At 41.6% G+C, this 13907-nt stretch overlaps 1 protein-coding gene across 1 annotated transcript in view; it reads left to right on the top strand.

The window, feature by feature from the left end:
- Positions 1-13907, top strand: part of man1a1 (mannosidase, alpha, class 1A, member 1) — a 64542-nt gene that overhangs the window by 571 nt on the left and 50064 nt on the right. The window lies entirely within an intron of this gene.

Raw genomic sequence — 13907 nt, 5'->3', positions numbered from 1 at the left:
CTATTTCTGTTACGAACAGGCTATCCCTTGACGTTTCACCCTCTTTCCCAACACTTCCAATTCGTTCCATCTTAAACATTCTATTCACATAATTAAACATTATACGAATAAAATCGGATCAGCCAGTTGTGCAGAGTCACGTCTGCTGCCTCGACGTGCTTGAACCGAAGCATGCATGGATGAAGTGTCCGGAAACTTGTCTCTCTTGCATATGTTACAGATTGCACAGCAATTGCTTGGAGACGAAAAGCATCAAGAATTGTGCCTTATACACACACATCAATCCTATTGAGCAATAATCTCTTCAATTTGGATTGGATTGGATGTACCTTTATTTGTCTCGCAGTGTAGAAATTCACATTTCACAGCAGCTGTTATGAAAGGAAGAAAGAAGTAGAAAAACAAAATACAGGAGCTGCTGGAAAGGCAGCCACTCCCGGGAATGGAATGAGCACATCGACTACAAGCTAAATGTTGAAAGCAAACACGCAGCTATAGCATCCATTGACGAAGACTCATTCACTGCCAGATGATGAGCAAGGATTTTTGTCATTGTTACTTAAATTCGAGGAGAATATTTGACATTGAGTTTTAGGACTACATAACTATTCAGTACATTGTTAGAAACATTCTCTTCTTTCATCAGAAAAAAAGTTAATTCCTAGATTATATGGGTTTGGAGTTATTTGAACTTGAAATGAGGGCAGCTATCCAAAATACAATGCAATTCATATTGTTATGTATAGCGCTTTAACAACAGCTGAAGCTGGAACACAAAGCGCTAACATGGAAAACGGGGACTTTTTTACCCCCTTTTGGAAAAGAAAAAATGACATTGCTAAAGACTATGGCCAGTGCTTTATCAGCACCAAGCATGAAAAAAAAAACAAAACCAGAACAAATTTGGCAATGGCTTTCAATTCCCAAATACATTTGTGAATGAGCAATATGTCCCATGGTTTTAGGGGTCAGGATTTGATACCTCTCAATTTTACCTGTGTCATATTTCATCGGAAGGTGATAAGGTCTTGGTGCAAAACCAGTTTTTAATCTGCGGTCATCTCTGCATTTGTCACTTTGTTTCCTTTATTTGGTATGTGGAGCATGTGTCCAACCCGATCTAGCATACTGCACTGACAAAACAGTTTGTATGAATGTAGGGAAGAAAAAAAAACTTAAAGTTGCTCCAGTTTCAGAGTAATTTGTTCCATTACAAATTGCTTGGGGGGGAAATCTCTGACATCAGAGTTATGTGATATAGAAATCAGAAACTGATGACTGATTATAGCGAGCTTTGTGTGGCCTTGGTTGATCGCAGATTGTTCACGTTAGAGTGCCTTATTGTCACATCGTGGTTTAACCCTGTCAAGGACCTGGTCGGAAGGCCTCATCATTGGAAGCAGTTTTTGAAGAGTAACTGAAAGGGTTTGGCTTGGATATTTATTATCGACTGATCAAATATTAAAGGAGCAAAGACAACAATATACATAGCTTTCTGTTAGGGAGTCCATTTTTCTTCGGCTGCAGTTTGCATACTGTTTCTGTAATAGGGCACTATACGGACAAAAGTTTTTGGACACAGGAATTTACAGTACAGTGATACCTTGGCTTACGAACTTAATTTGTTCCCAGACAGAGTGTGTAAGGCGAAAAGTGTGTATCCCAAAAAATAATTTCCCATAGGAAACCATTAAAATGAGAATCATCTGTTCCCTGGTCCCCATAAAACATAATTTTATAATAAATGTACTATGGTATTAGAATTCAAGAAATAAACTGTAATGTATAATAGTCGTTTTATTTACCTTTGTGATGGTTGTTGATGACTTGATGGAATGGAGTGACCGGTTTCATCAGCATTCAACATTTGATGAGGAACGTAGCCTTCTTCTTTCACCATCTTGAGGAATGATCCCTTGTAGGTGTTTTCTCTGCGATAATTTTACCTTGTTCCTCATCAATTATGTTCTGTTTAGCTGGGTTGATAGGTTTATGCATCAAGTGTACAGGTGGCTTTTGCGGGTTGTTTGTGGAGCTTGATTGATGGGACATTTTAATCGTGCAGTTTACACTCTGCTTTTGAACTATCAAACTTGAAACGAGTCCAAATTTCACAGTTTTCTATCCATTTTATCACTCTCTGTCGTCTGCCTGTCTCTTTAATGTTACTCCCCCCTCCTCACTGCTGACGAATCACATGGCTTTAACCAAAGACTGGGGGTGGGGAAAAGAGGACAAAAACAGTTGGCTGCCTATTTCTTGTTAGGAGAATGGGGTAGCTTGCAAACAACTCATCACTCATTGTGGCGCTGCGAGTGTATCCCGATGAATAGTTTTTATGCCAAGGTAAAATGTTCATATATGTAACGTTCGTAAACTTAATAGTTCGTCAGCCAAGGGGTTCGTAAACCGAGGTATCACTGTATATCATTTTTTTGTGTTTAAGGCAATATAAGTACATTTTCGTTTTTGTCCCCCTCTTCTCATATTCCCCACTTCTTGAAAAGCAAATCAGATCAAGCAAATGTGGTTACGATTGGAGACTTGAGTAATACTAAGATCTTTTCTTCGAGGCTCACCCACCTGGTAAGTGCTTTAGTATCGATATTGCACTTGACGTTCTGGTTCAGCAGCGCTTCATAAGACTAGCCACCGTTGGTATATAGCCCATGGGAAGGTCGCTCGGTTCTTCCAGGCTGAATACCGGGTTGGTGGACGGGGTCGAGGGTCGGGGGTCGTATGACAAAGTGTCGACAGCGGAATGGCGGCATCAATAAGTTCGGATCAGTATCATTGATTTGACACCTTTTTATTAAAAACTAAAAGTCACTTGCTGCTCAGGCACAGGAAAAATTAGAGGGGACTAAAAGCCCAGTAAATACAATTTGCACTAGGTACCAATCGGTATGTGAAACTAGTTAACACTCTGTTCTTAACTCATTCACTGCCAGACATGTGCAATAACGTGTCCAGTGCCAGAGTTTTTGTCATTGTCACTCGAATTCCAGGACCCGCAGAATATTGAGTTTTAGGTCTGCATAAACATTCAATGCAGTGTTGGAAACCTTAGATTGTCTTATTTAATCTGAAAAAAAGTTGTAAAAAAGTTAATTCCTAAATTAAATGGGCCTGGAGTTAATGAGATTGAAATGGGGGCGGCTGTACAACAACATACAATACAATACATATACATCGCGCTTTCACAACAGCTGAAGTTAGAACAAAGCGCTAACAAGGAAAACAGGTATGCTGCGCCTTGTGGAAGAGGAAAAAAATTGCCAGAGGCCGTAGCCACCGCTTTATCGGCACCCAAACAAGGAAAAAAAAAAAAACCCCGAACTAATTCGCGGATGTCGCTCTGTCATATTCTCCCGAATACATTTGTGAATGGCAGTGAATGAGTTACAGTAAAACCTGTTTATACAAGCTGCTTTTGTCATTTTTTTTAAATATTTTGTTCTTTTTTAATTGACTTTATATGGTTCCTGCAGGATCAAAATGGCAGCTTGCTAATTTGTACATAACACACGCCGACAACGGCTGTGACAATAGTTTATTATCATCCCTTTGATGAGCCGCGCTGTTCTCTCAGCCACTTGTAGTTCCCCTCTCCTTGCTTATCCCCCATTTATAATTTGCAGTACTTGCCAGCAAAAATAAATACATTTGAATATATATATATATATACATGTATATTTTTTTGCCATAATAGCCAATTAGCTTTGGATTCTTACCACCGGTTGCTTCCAAGTTTAGTGACCCGACAGTTTTTGATGTCGTTTGCCACCTCAAGGATATTCTGTCCTTGGTTTGAACTAATATGTTTTTTGCTAAACAAAGCTGAAGGCTACTCGTTATTGCAGTCATCTGTCAGCGTCCACGCCGGCCATGATGCTATTTACCAAACATGTCACTGCAACAGTTCTCCCCCAGTGCCTCCCCCATCCAAGTCCTTTGGGCCTCAGAAACAAGATGAGTTTTTTCACTGTGGCTTCGGATACATTTTGTAGCTATAAGCTTTGCTATCTTTCCCGCAGCGTCGCTATGTGTGACGCTTGGTGATCTTCTCAGGAAGGATAAACATCTTGTTTTGTGAAAGGGAGGTGGGGGGGGGTACCACATTCATGTAATCAGCCAAATGCGTTTGCCGCCTCCAAATGAAATACTCAGGGAGAAGCCGGGAGGTCAATGGCCATCTCGGAAACCTCCAGAGGACGGAGTGATGGCGATGGAGGGCTGGGGTGTGAGGGGGGGGGTTACTCGCCAAGAAAATTCACAGCTGATAAACAGGGATAATAAAGGCGGACGTGGCCACAGAGACGGTGTTATTTGAAGCCGCAAACAAGGTTTCTTATCGCTTTTCGAACCATTTGGAGTGGATTACATTTCAGGCTAACTGGGGAAGAAAATAATCACTTACCCTCAACTCTAGTTACCGTTCAGTAACGGATGAGGTTGAGAGCTGAAGTTTTCGGGTGCGGGTGAGGTTTATCTTTAGGGGTATATTTTAGGACTTTGGTGCAGTATATTATCGAGCTGTGTTGCGGTTCAAATGTGATAAGAGTTCAAGACATGTTTGGGAATTCGGGTTGGGATGTATAGGTCTCATTTTGCGAGGCCAGAGTTCTGTTTAGAAGAGGGCTAAAGTTGTTCGGGGGGTTTAGGATTCGGGCTAAAAATTGGATTAGCTTTCTCGCTAGCAGTCAATTAGGGTTGTGGTTTCGCGTCGGAAGCAGAATCTGAATCATTTTTATTGGCCAAGTATGTATAACACTGAATGAATTTGTCTCCGGTAGAACACGCTGCACTAGTATCATCATAAAAAAAACATGACAAATAAGTATGGTAGTTAAGTTGTACCTCTCAGGAACAACTGTGCAAAGTATGACGTAGAACTAAAGTGATCAGTGGTAAAATAAAATATCATAGCAGTTGATTAGTCGGTGCAGAAAATCAGTGAACCATTTAAAAGTGATCTGTCGCTGTATTTGTAGTACAACACGTGTGCAAATGAGGGGAGAGGCTGGAAAAGGTAGTGGGCAGGGTGTGGAGGGTCCAGTAGGATTTTACGTGCCCTTGTTTTGGTTCTTGCAGTGTGCAAGTCCTCAAGTAGGTACGACGGGGTAAGGGGTTTGGAATACGAATAGCAGTTGCTTGTTCTGTAGCGGGACATAAGTCTTTTGTACCGGTCCCAAGCCCGGATAAATACAGAGGGTTGTTTCAGGAAGGGCATCTGACATAAAAGTTTGGCCAGAACAAACATGCGAATCAAACCTCTGAAGATGGAGGACACTGATTCGCTGTGGCGACCCCTTGAAGGGAAAAGCCAGAAGGAAAAGAAGAAGAAGAGTCGGATTAGCATCAGTATTAGCGTCAGACTCTTACTCTGTGGCCTTTTCAAGCATGCGCATCGAGACTATCAAACATTTGGCCGCCTTGCTCACCCGTTAGGGAACACAATGGAATTTCTCGATCCGCCTCTCCGTCCCTTTTTCTGGATCGACCGTTGGACTAATTACCTCTGGCTCCTGGAACTGTCTTGGTCTCTATGTGTGTGTGCGTTTGTGTGTCTTGGAGTGTCTTTAAGAACATTGTAGCTCACTGAGTTGTATTGCGTGTGTCTGTATAACTGGGTTTGGAATTAGCTTTAAATTTCACAACAATATTTATTGCTCTTAAGTAGGCGGCTAGCCTGGGAGAAATGTCACATCACGTTACATCATTGTCCACTGACAGCTGTCCCTTTTGGGTCATGGAAGGCCCTGTGTCTTTTTTTGTTAAATAATATAGCAGTGGGGGCGGGGGTCTAAATAGGTCCTGCTTTGGGAAATCTTCCTATTGCTTAGACTCTGTAGATGAAGATGCCGCATGAGCGAATCGAAACGTCGGGGTTGACGTTTTCCGGCATCGTCGTAACCTTTGACGACTTTATCCGGCAGCCTAACAGCGAGTACCCAGCAAGCCTCGCTCCTTCCTGCCGTCTCAACCGAAATAGTTGCTCTCCCCCCGCTTCGCTCACTGAGCATTGATTTAGAAAAGCCCCCTGAGGAAGATGAATTATATGCATTTAATGTTTGCGCTGTAGGTCAAAACCAGGGCGAGGCTTCAAGCATGACTGGCAAAACTCACACTAGGCACTCAAAGACACTTGCATAACCACATCCGTTTCCCTGACATTTTTTTTTAATACAGATGGGTATAAAATTGTGTCATTTATATAACGGTGCCATTCTGGAGAGCGCAAATTGAAATGCAGCACATGTATTCAATATCGGCATATCGATGTGAAAAATCCTTTTTTTCATCACTGTACCCCAAAAATGTAATAGTTTCCGACTCCTTGTTCGCTGTCTCTCGTGCCTCGGGCTCAGTTTCGAGGTTCTTTTGATGCATAAGCGTGGCAGGTGATTCCGTTCGAAACATTTGGGTTTTAATGTTTTAAGTGCTCAAAGTGCGCGATTAAATTTAAATGGCACATTAGGGCGTCATGTCAGCGTGTCTTCCCCTTTTTCACGTGCAAAAGCCATACACTGATTCGAAAGTAACAACCCGGGCCCCTCATCCGCTCACGAAACGAACAACGTGCTGTGATTTCTTGTCGAATTAGCCACACGCGAGGGTTATTGGTTGACGCATTTTTGTGTATTCCGATGATATTTAGCTGATAGACTTTTCTGCTTTAGAATACCCGCTAATTGCCATATCAATAGAGAGACATCAATACGCCTGCGTACATCCCTGAAAGCCTCTACATGGGATGCGCCGCGTTCCCATCCTCGCCGCTTGTTTTTTTTACAACCCAACATAAAACGAGTGGACGCGAGTGAGTTGCGACTTGATGGTTTTAAATAACATCTGCGGCTCGCGCCAAGTGACTCCACTCACCCTAATGCAACCTCAAAAATAAATAAATAAATACATCCATACATAAATAAGCTAAAATAAAGCGCTGTGTGTCAAGATTGTACCGGCGAAGCGAGGAGGTTGCGGAGGAAATAAAAAAAATATTTGCAGTCCTACTGTTGACGCTAACAAAATCTTCCTGCAGCTACTTTGTGAGCTCCGCATAGCCGTAATGAAACGAAAGTCGTAGTTAACTATTGACGTAACGAAGGAAGAAGTAAGATTTCAAAGACTAATTAGAAAAGCCTCATCATCCGGAGCGCTAAATAGTGCAGAAATGACAGTAAATTGATAAAATACATCGTCAATTAGCATGGTAGCTTCTGAATCCGTGTAATAATGGTTCACTCTACCCAGCCGGCAGTCTTTGAACTGTTGTGTTTCTATTTTGCACTAAACTTGACAACATTTGTACTTTAACCACATTTTGACACGTAATTATAACCAGAAAGTATGCCCAACGTTAACTCATTGACTGCCAGACGATGTGCAAAAAGGTGTCCACTCCAGTACCAGGGTTTTTGTCATTTTCACTCAAATTGCAGGACCCACATAATATTGATTTTAAGGACTACATAAACATTCAATTCAGCGTAAGAATAATTAGACTGTCTTCTTTCATCAGAAAAAATGAATTTATTCCCAAGTGAGATGGGTCTGGAGTTATCTGAGCTTGAAATGGGGGCGGCTGTACAAAATACAATACATAGTGTTTCATATGGTGCTTTAACAACAGCTAAAGCTGTAACAAAGCGCTAACGTGGACAAAAGGCAATGCTGCCCCCTTGAGGAAGTGAAACAACATTGCCAGAGGTCTGACCAGCGCTTTATCGGCACGAAAACCCAAAACCCGAACCAATTTGGGAATGGCGCTGTACGTCACACTTTTCAATTCCCGAATAAATTCGGAAATGCCAGCGAATGAGTTAAATTTCAAGCAGCAACAGCCCTCTCGTCCACGAGATGTGATATATACTCGCCAGCTCAACCCCCCCCCCCCCCCCGAAAGACCCCTCCCGCATGGTCTGCGGCGCCTTTGTGTGAACGCAAGCGTGTTAATATCCACGAGTCGAGGTTAACATTAATGGCCGGGCCTCGTGTGTATGCCCCGGCCGCTCGGATTATCCGAGGCGAGGAGGTGCCATTCGTCTTGTCTCGGTGACGGCTAACAAACCCGGCTAGTTCATTAGCATTCAAGAGGATATTGATTGGATTATGCGTGCCGTTGAACAGGGGATACATCTGCTCCATGTGCGGCACATGGAAACGGAGCAAACCAAATTGATTTGTTCCGACGTTAAGATGTCGGAGCAAAGGTTAGCATGCAACTGTTCTGTTAACGGGAGGAAGATAAACAAACAACAGCAGCGATAAAAATCCGCTCGACACGGCGGGCCCGAAGTCGGTATGGCTCGCTGTCAGCCATTTTGCATTTTGGCATCGACACACCGAGTTTGAGCGGTCCGGTTGTTTCGTTTGAGTTGAGGCCTTCAGCGTCACTCCCCGAGGCCGACATTTGATGTATACCGGTGGCGATGCGTGGAAACGCTAAGGGGATATTCAATATCCCCTGTTGTCCCAATCGCACCAGGGGTCATGGCCGCTTGATTTTTCTTTCTCCAAATCCAATTCGGCCTAATCGCGAGAGTCACTGGCTGTCACTCATATAGGCAATTTATTTTTCAATCTGCTGTGTATGTATGTGAGAGCTCCCTTTTTTATTTCCTTTTTTCATCTCGCATTGCTAGTTATTGTATATTTTATTGGCTAGGTACCGGTGTGGCGGCAGGTGAGCAAAAAGCGACAACATATTGTTTTCTTTGTAATTATCCCGATGATTTATTCAAGTTGAAAATGTAACTGCGCGATCGTCAAACAATGCGAGTGAGCCGCCGGGCGTCAACGCAACGTGTCGGAGAGTGAAAGTTGTTGAAGATTTCTCTCCCTTTAATATACGTTAAATATCCTATAAGTAATTACACACAAAAATGGTGGTTCTTTACATTCCTTTTTGTATCAATGTATTCAAAGCTGACGTCATCGTATTTCTTGAGTTAATAAACGAGACTTAGACCTTGACATTAGCTTACAGAGCGACAGTGTCTGCTCTTGGAACAGACCAGAGGAAAAACTGGTGCAGTGATACCTCAACACTTTAGCTCAGGAACTTTTTGCCTCACGAACATTAAATTCGCGAGCATATAGTCTTTGCTAACGAAGTAGTTTTCGACGGACGAACCATACCTCACAACGGCATGGTGGATGGTGCAGTAGTTTTCGGCGGATGAACACCAAACCACACGGTCGAACAGGGCCACAGTGGCTGGCGGACTAGTTTTCCTCACACGCTTTCTTTCAGTGCAGACGTGGTTTGTTATCGAGTGGCGTACTTTTGCTATTATGGCACCAAAAACGACCCCACCACAGGCTCATGTTAAGCCAAAGAGGACACAAAAGAAAATTACGGTTGAGCAGAAGGAGATCATCGAAAAACACGAACAAAGTGTGCATTTGTGTGTCTTAGCGTCCCAGTAACGGTATGCTAAATCGACCATTGCTACGTGTGGCTAAGGGTGTTTCTGTGTTGTCTAAGCAACGGTCTCAGGCAATAGAAGAAGTTGAAAAACCTCGGTTGATTTGGATTAAGGAAAAGCAACTAGTAGGGGACAGTGTGTGAGGGTATTATCGCCGAGAAAGCATGGTAACTTCACCCGAATAACATCAAGAGGCAACTACATCAACGACCATCACAAAGAAAAATACAACAACTTTATTATATAGTACAGTTTATTTATTTAATTATAATACAATAGCACATTTATTATACATAAAATAATGTATATTTTGTGTAGTTTTAAGGCTTATTTAGTAGAAAATTATGTTTTATGGGGACTTGGAAACGTATTCTCATTTTTAATGGTTTCCTATGGGAAATGATGTTTGGAAGACACACTTTTCGCCTTACACATACTTTCTGGGAACCAATTAAGTTTGTAAGATGAGGTATCACTGTATTCTTAGTGTTTTCCCAAATTAAGATATTGCAGTCAAACACCAACGCACCGAGGCTCACCTGAACGGTAACGTTCGAACAACAGTCGGTACCACGTGGGCTAGTTTTTCAAGGTCACATTTCTTTCCAAGAATGATGTCGTAAAAAATTGTTAAAATTAGGTCAGGGTTTCAGGCTGCACTGCCGTTCGACTCTGTTTTGTAAGAACAGCGACAGAAATTGTACTTTAGTGTTTTCTGGAGAATTCTATGGTATTATATTTGTCACAACAATCGTGTTTCTGTCTGAAATGCTTGTTTTATTAGCTCGTATGTGCTGGTGTTGGTGGGACGTTTCCATGCAGTCTACATAAATGCCAAAGATCAAGTTGGAGTCGCATTTCAGCATAGTTTGTTTCACCTTAAGATGATAATTAGGCACGAGTGGCCCTTGCATCTGACGCACATAACCCCGCATAAAAGCGCTGGCGCCCCCCATGGCAAAGCTGGATTTGACCCGATGTATCATCTGCCGAGTTCTGCTTCTCCTTCCTCCTTTGAGATGCCCACCCCTTTTTTTGTTAGGTGTCCCATTTTTCGATCCCTTGTTTTGGCATGCCCGTTTACCATCAAAGTAGAAAAAAGTACATTGGACTAAATTATTGAGTAGGTCTGTTAAACACACCCACATCGAGGCGGTTCGGGAATTTCTGCATGTATAATTGATGTCGGGGAATGATTCACAGTCCTATACTGCCGGTCCACTCATTGACATCAACATTAATTGGGTGTGTGACAAGTGCCATTAACTTATTCACTGCCAGATGATTTGCAAAAAATGTGTCCACTCAAATGCCAGGGTTTTTGTCATTTTCACTCAAATTACAGGACCCACACAATATTGCGTTTTAGGCTACATAAAGATTCAATTCAGCGTAAGCAACTTTAGACTCTCTGCTTTAATCAGATAAAAATAGTTAATTCATAAGTTATATCGGTGTGGAGTTATCTGAGTTTGAAATGGGGGCGGCTGTACAAAATATAGTGTGATATATTGATTTATCTAGCGCTTTAACAACTCAAGCTGTAACAAAGCCCTAATATGGACAAGAGTCACATCATGCCCCCTTGTGGAAGGTAAAAACATTGCCAGAGTTCTGACCAGCGCTTGATCCAACAAATTTAGAAATGGCACACTTCACAGTTTAACAATTCCTTAATAAATTCAGGAATTGCAGTGACTGAGTTAATAATCCACCAAAACCACTAACTATACTTACTATAAGGCGCACCTTTTCAATCTGTTTTCATATATATAAGGCACGTAGAATAGAAGCTACAATAGAGGCTGCATTTGCGCTATGAATCCACAAGATGGAGCTCTGCTAAATGGATACAATACAGTTTTATTTATAAATTACAGTAAAGTCTCGTTATATCGATATCGGATATATCGATAGTCCCGGTTATATCGATACTATTTCTATGCACGCACAGAGAAAAATAAAAATTAAATGTAAATTTCTCCACTGCGAGACTAATAAAGGCAAATCCAATCCAATCCAATCCAATCCAAAATTACATGCAAACAGGGTCGGATATATCGATAGTCCCGGTTATATCGATATTTTTTCGGACTCCCTTGAATATCGATATAACGAGACTTTACTGTATATGATTTATAAATTATTATAGATGATGGGGCCTTATAGTGCGGAAAATACGGTCATACTGTAATCTGACAGCAAGTCAGTCTATACACATCGACGTGTATCTGCATACAGTCGACAATCTTGACAGGCAAAGCAATAGGATTCAAAATGGACTTTAAAACGTGCGCATCACCTTCACACGCCCCTTAAAATTCTATTTGAATACAAACGACAAAATTATACGAATGCAACCGTCATGCAAATGTGGAAATAATGACTACTGGTCCCGTATTTTATGACTCATACGTTAGGCATAAAGTTAGCGAAATATTCCTTTTGGAATGCGTGTCTTAATTAGTCGGGAGTGGAGCGAATCTAATTCTGTCCACCCGGAGATGTGGCATAATGACTCTATTATCACATTTTTAACTGTCTGTCCCTATAAAATAATAGACAGTGAATAAAGCGAGGTGCTGTTGTGTAAAATTGAAGGTTTAAGAAAAAAAAAGTGTGCTATGTTCCCGTTTTGACAAAACTCACAGCCTTGACTGACTGATGATGTAATTGATGTGATTGATCGTCTGTTTAAGTGACTGGATCAGCAAACAGCGGCAGAGTTAATGATGGGTCAACCGGAGCTGACATCCGAGCTGCTGTCACTTAGTGCAAAGCGTTCAGGGCTTTGGGACGGTCGTCCTCGGGGAATTCGGCCCTGAAGGACAACACTCACCGAGTCATTTGCTACTTTTCAGTCATTCGTCCTCTGTTTCAATGCGGCCACACTCACAATTTTGTGGTTTTGTCACCAAATTAAATGGTGCAAAGTCCGCATGGAGGGGATCTGAAAGTTTGGCCATCTGCTAGCTTAATGCTAACATCTGATACACAATACCATGCACGGGCGAACTGGAATTAGCATTGACTAAAACTTTGAATCTTACCTTCCACTAAATATTCCAGCTACATCTCATCCTGCACTTTACATCTATTCATTGAAGTAAAGAATGGATGTAGCGTGTTATTTTTTTTTTTTTCTCATTTGTTATTCGAGTGGGCGATGAGGTCAAGGCGAAGACGGTGGGTGTAATGGAGGCAGAGACAGAAATAAAAAAATCAATGCATCTTTTACAGAGTCTTCATTAGTTTGCCTTTTGTCAAGTGGCCAGGTCATATCCAATTGGTCTGCTTTCCCACGTGCTGGACAAAGTTCACGTCAATACTTGAGTGTCTGCGGTGTAATACTGTACCGCAAATACAATACCCACACAACTAAAATGTATCAGTTTGACATCTGATAATACATCATCCCGATTATCTTTCACTCATTCACTGCTAGATGATGTGTAAAAATGTGTCCACTCCAGTGCCAGGGTTTTTGTTATTTTCAATCAAATTGCAGGACCCACAGAATAATGAGTTTTCGGACTACATAAACATTCCATTGAGCGTAAGAAACCTTAAACATTCTTATTTCATCAGACGGAAATAGTTAATTCCTAAATTATATGGGTCTGGAGTTATCTGAGTTTGAAATGGGGGCCCCTGTACAAAATACAATACCATACATATTGATTTATACAGCGCTTTAACAACAATTGAAGCTGTAACAAAACGCTAACATGGACAAAAGGCATGTGGCCCCCTCGTGGAAGGGAAAATATATTGCCAGAGGTCTGGCCAGCGCTTTATCGGCACCTCTCGCAAGAAAAAACAAAACCCGAACAAATTCAGGGATGGCAGTGAATGACTTAAACTTGGATTCCGGATTAAGGACTTTGTTTGGCCATGTTTTAGCTACCGCCAACTTGATTATAAATAATAATCCATTTCATTTCTAAGCGCCTTTCAAACTGATCAAGTTCACTTTACAGTCACATGATAAGTTTTTTTTCTGTGGGTGAGCAGCGGCAGTCACACGCACCAGCGTTCTCTCAACCCGCAAGTAACTCTAATAGATGGAAAGCTAGCTAATAGATAGCTAATAGATAACCAGCTATCTAGCCAGCTAAATAGCCAAATAGCTAGCTAGCTAGCTAAATAGACAGCCTATGAAACCATATAATATATTATAAATATATATTAGAATATAAATATTGTTCATCACATGATACACTTGTACATCAAATGGCTCCAATTTGAGAATAAAAAAAAGAAAATAAACACCGAGATATCCATTTATTGTAACGTCTTATGCGGCCCAATCAGCGCACCTCCGCCAGAGTCTCGTTAACTTCCAGAATCTGTTCATTTTTTGTCTGTTTTCCCCCCACTGATGTATGGATTTATTTCTTTTCACCACTGGTTTATTTCATCCTGCCCGTCGTTTTTCTCCTCCCCATCTTCCCCAGACAGCCATCAGCG

Source organism: Hippocampus bargibanti, linkage group LG19 (genome assembly GCF_051943395.1).
Source record: "Hippocampus bargibanti isolate YZ-2025 linkage group LG19, ASM5194339v1, whole genome shotgun sequence".
Classification (NCBI taxonomy): Eukaryota; Metazoa; Chordata; class Actinopteri; order Syngnathiformes; family Syngnathidae; genus Hippocampus; species Hippocampus bargibanti.
Note: the sequence above shows the minus strand (reverse complement) of the source record. Positions and strands in the feature narration are given on the sequence as shown.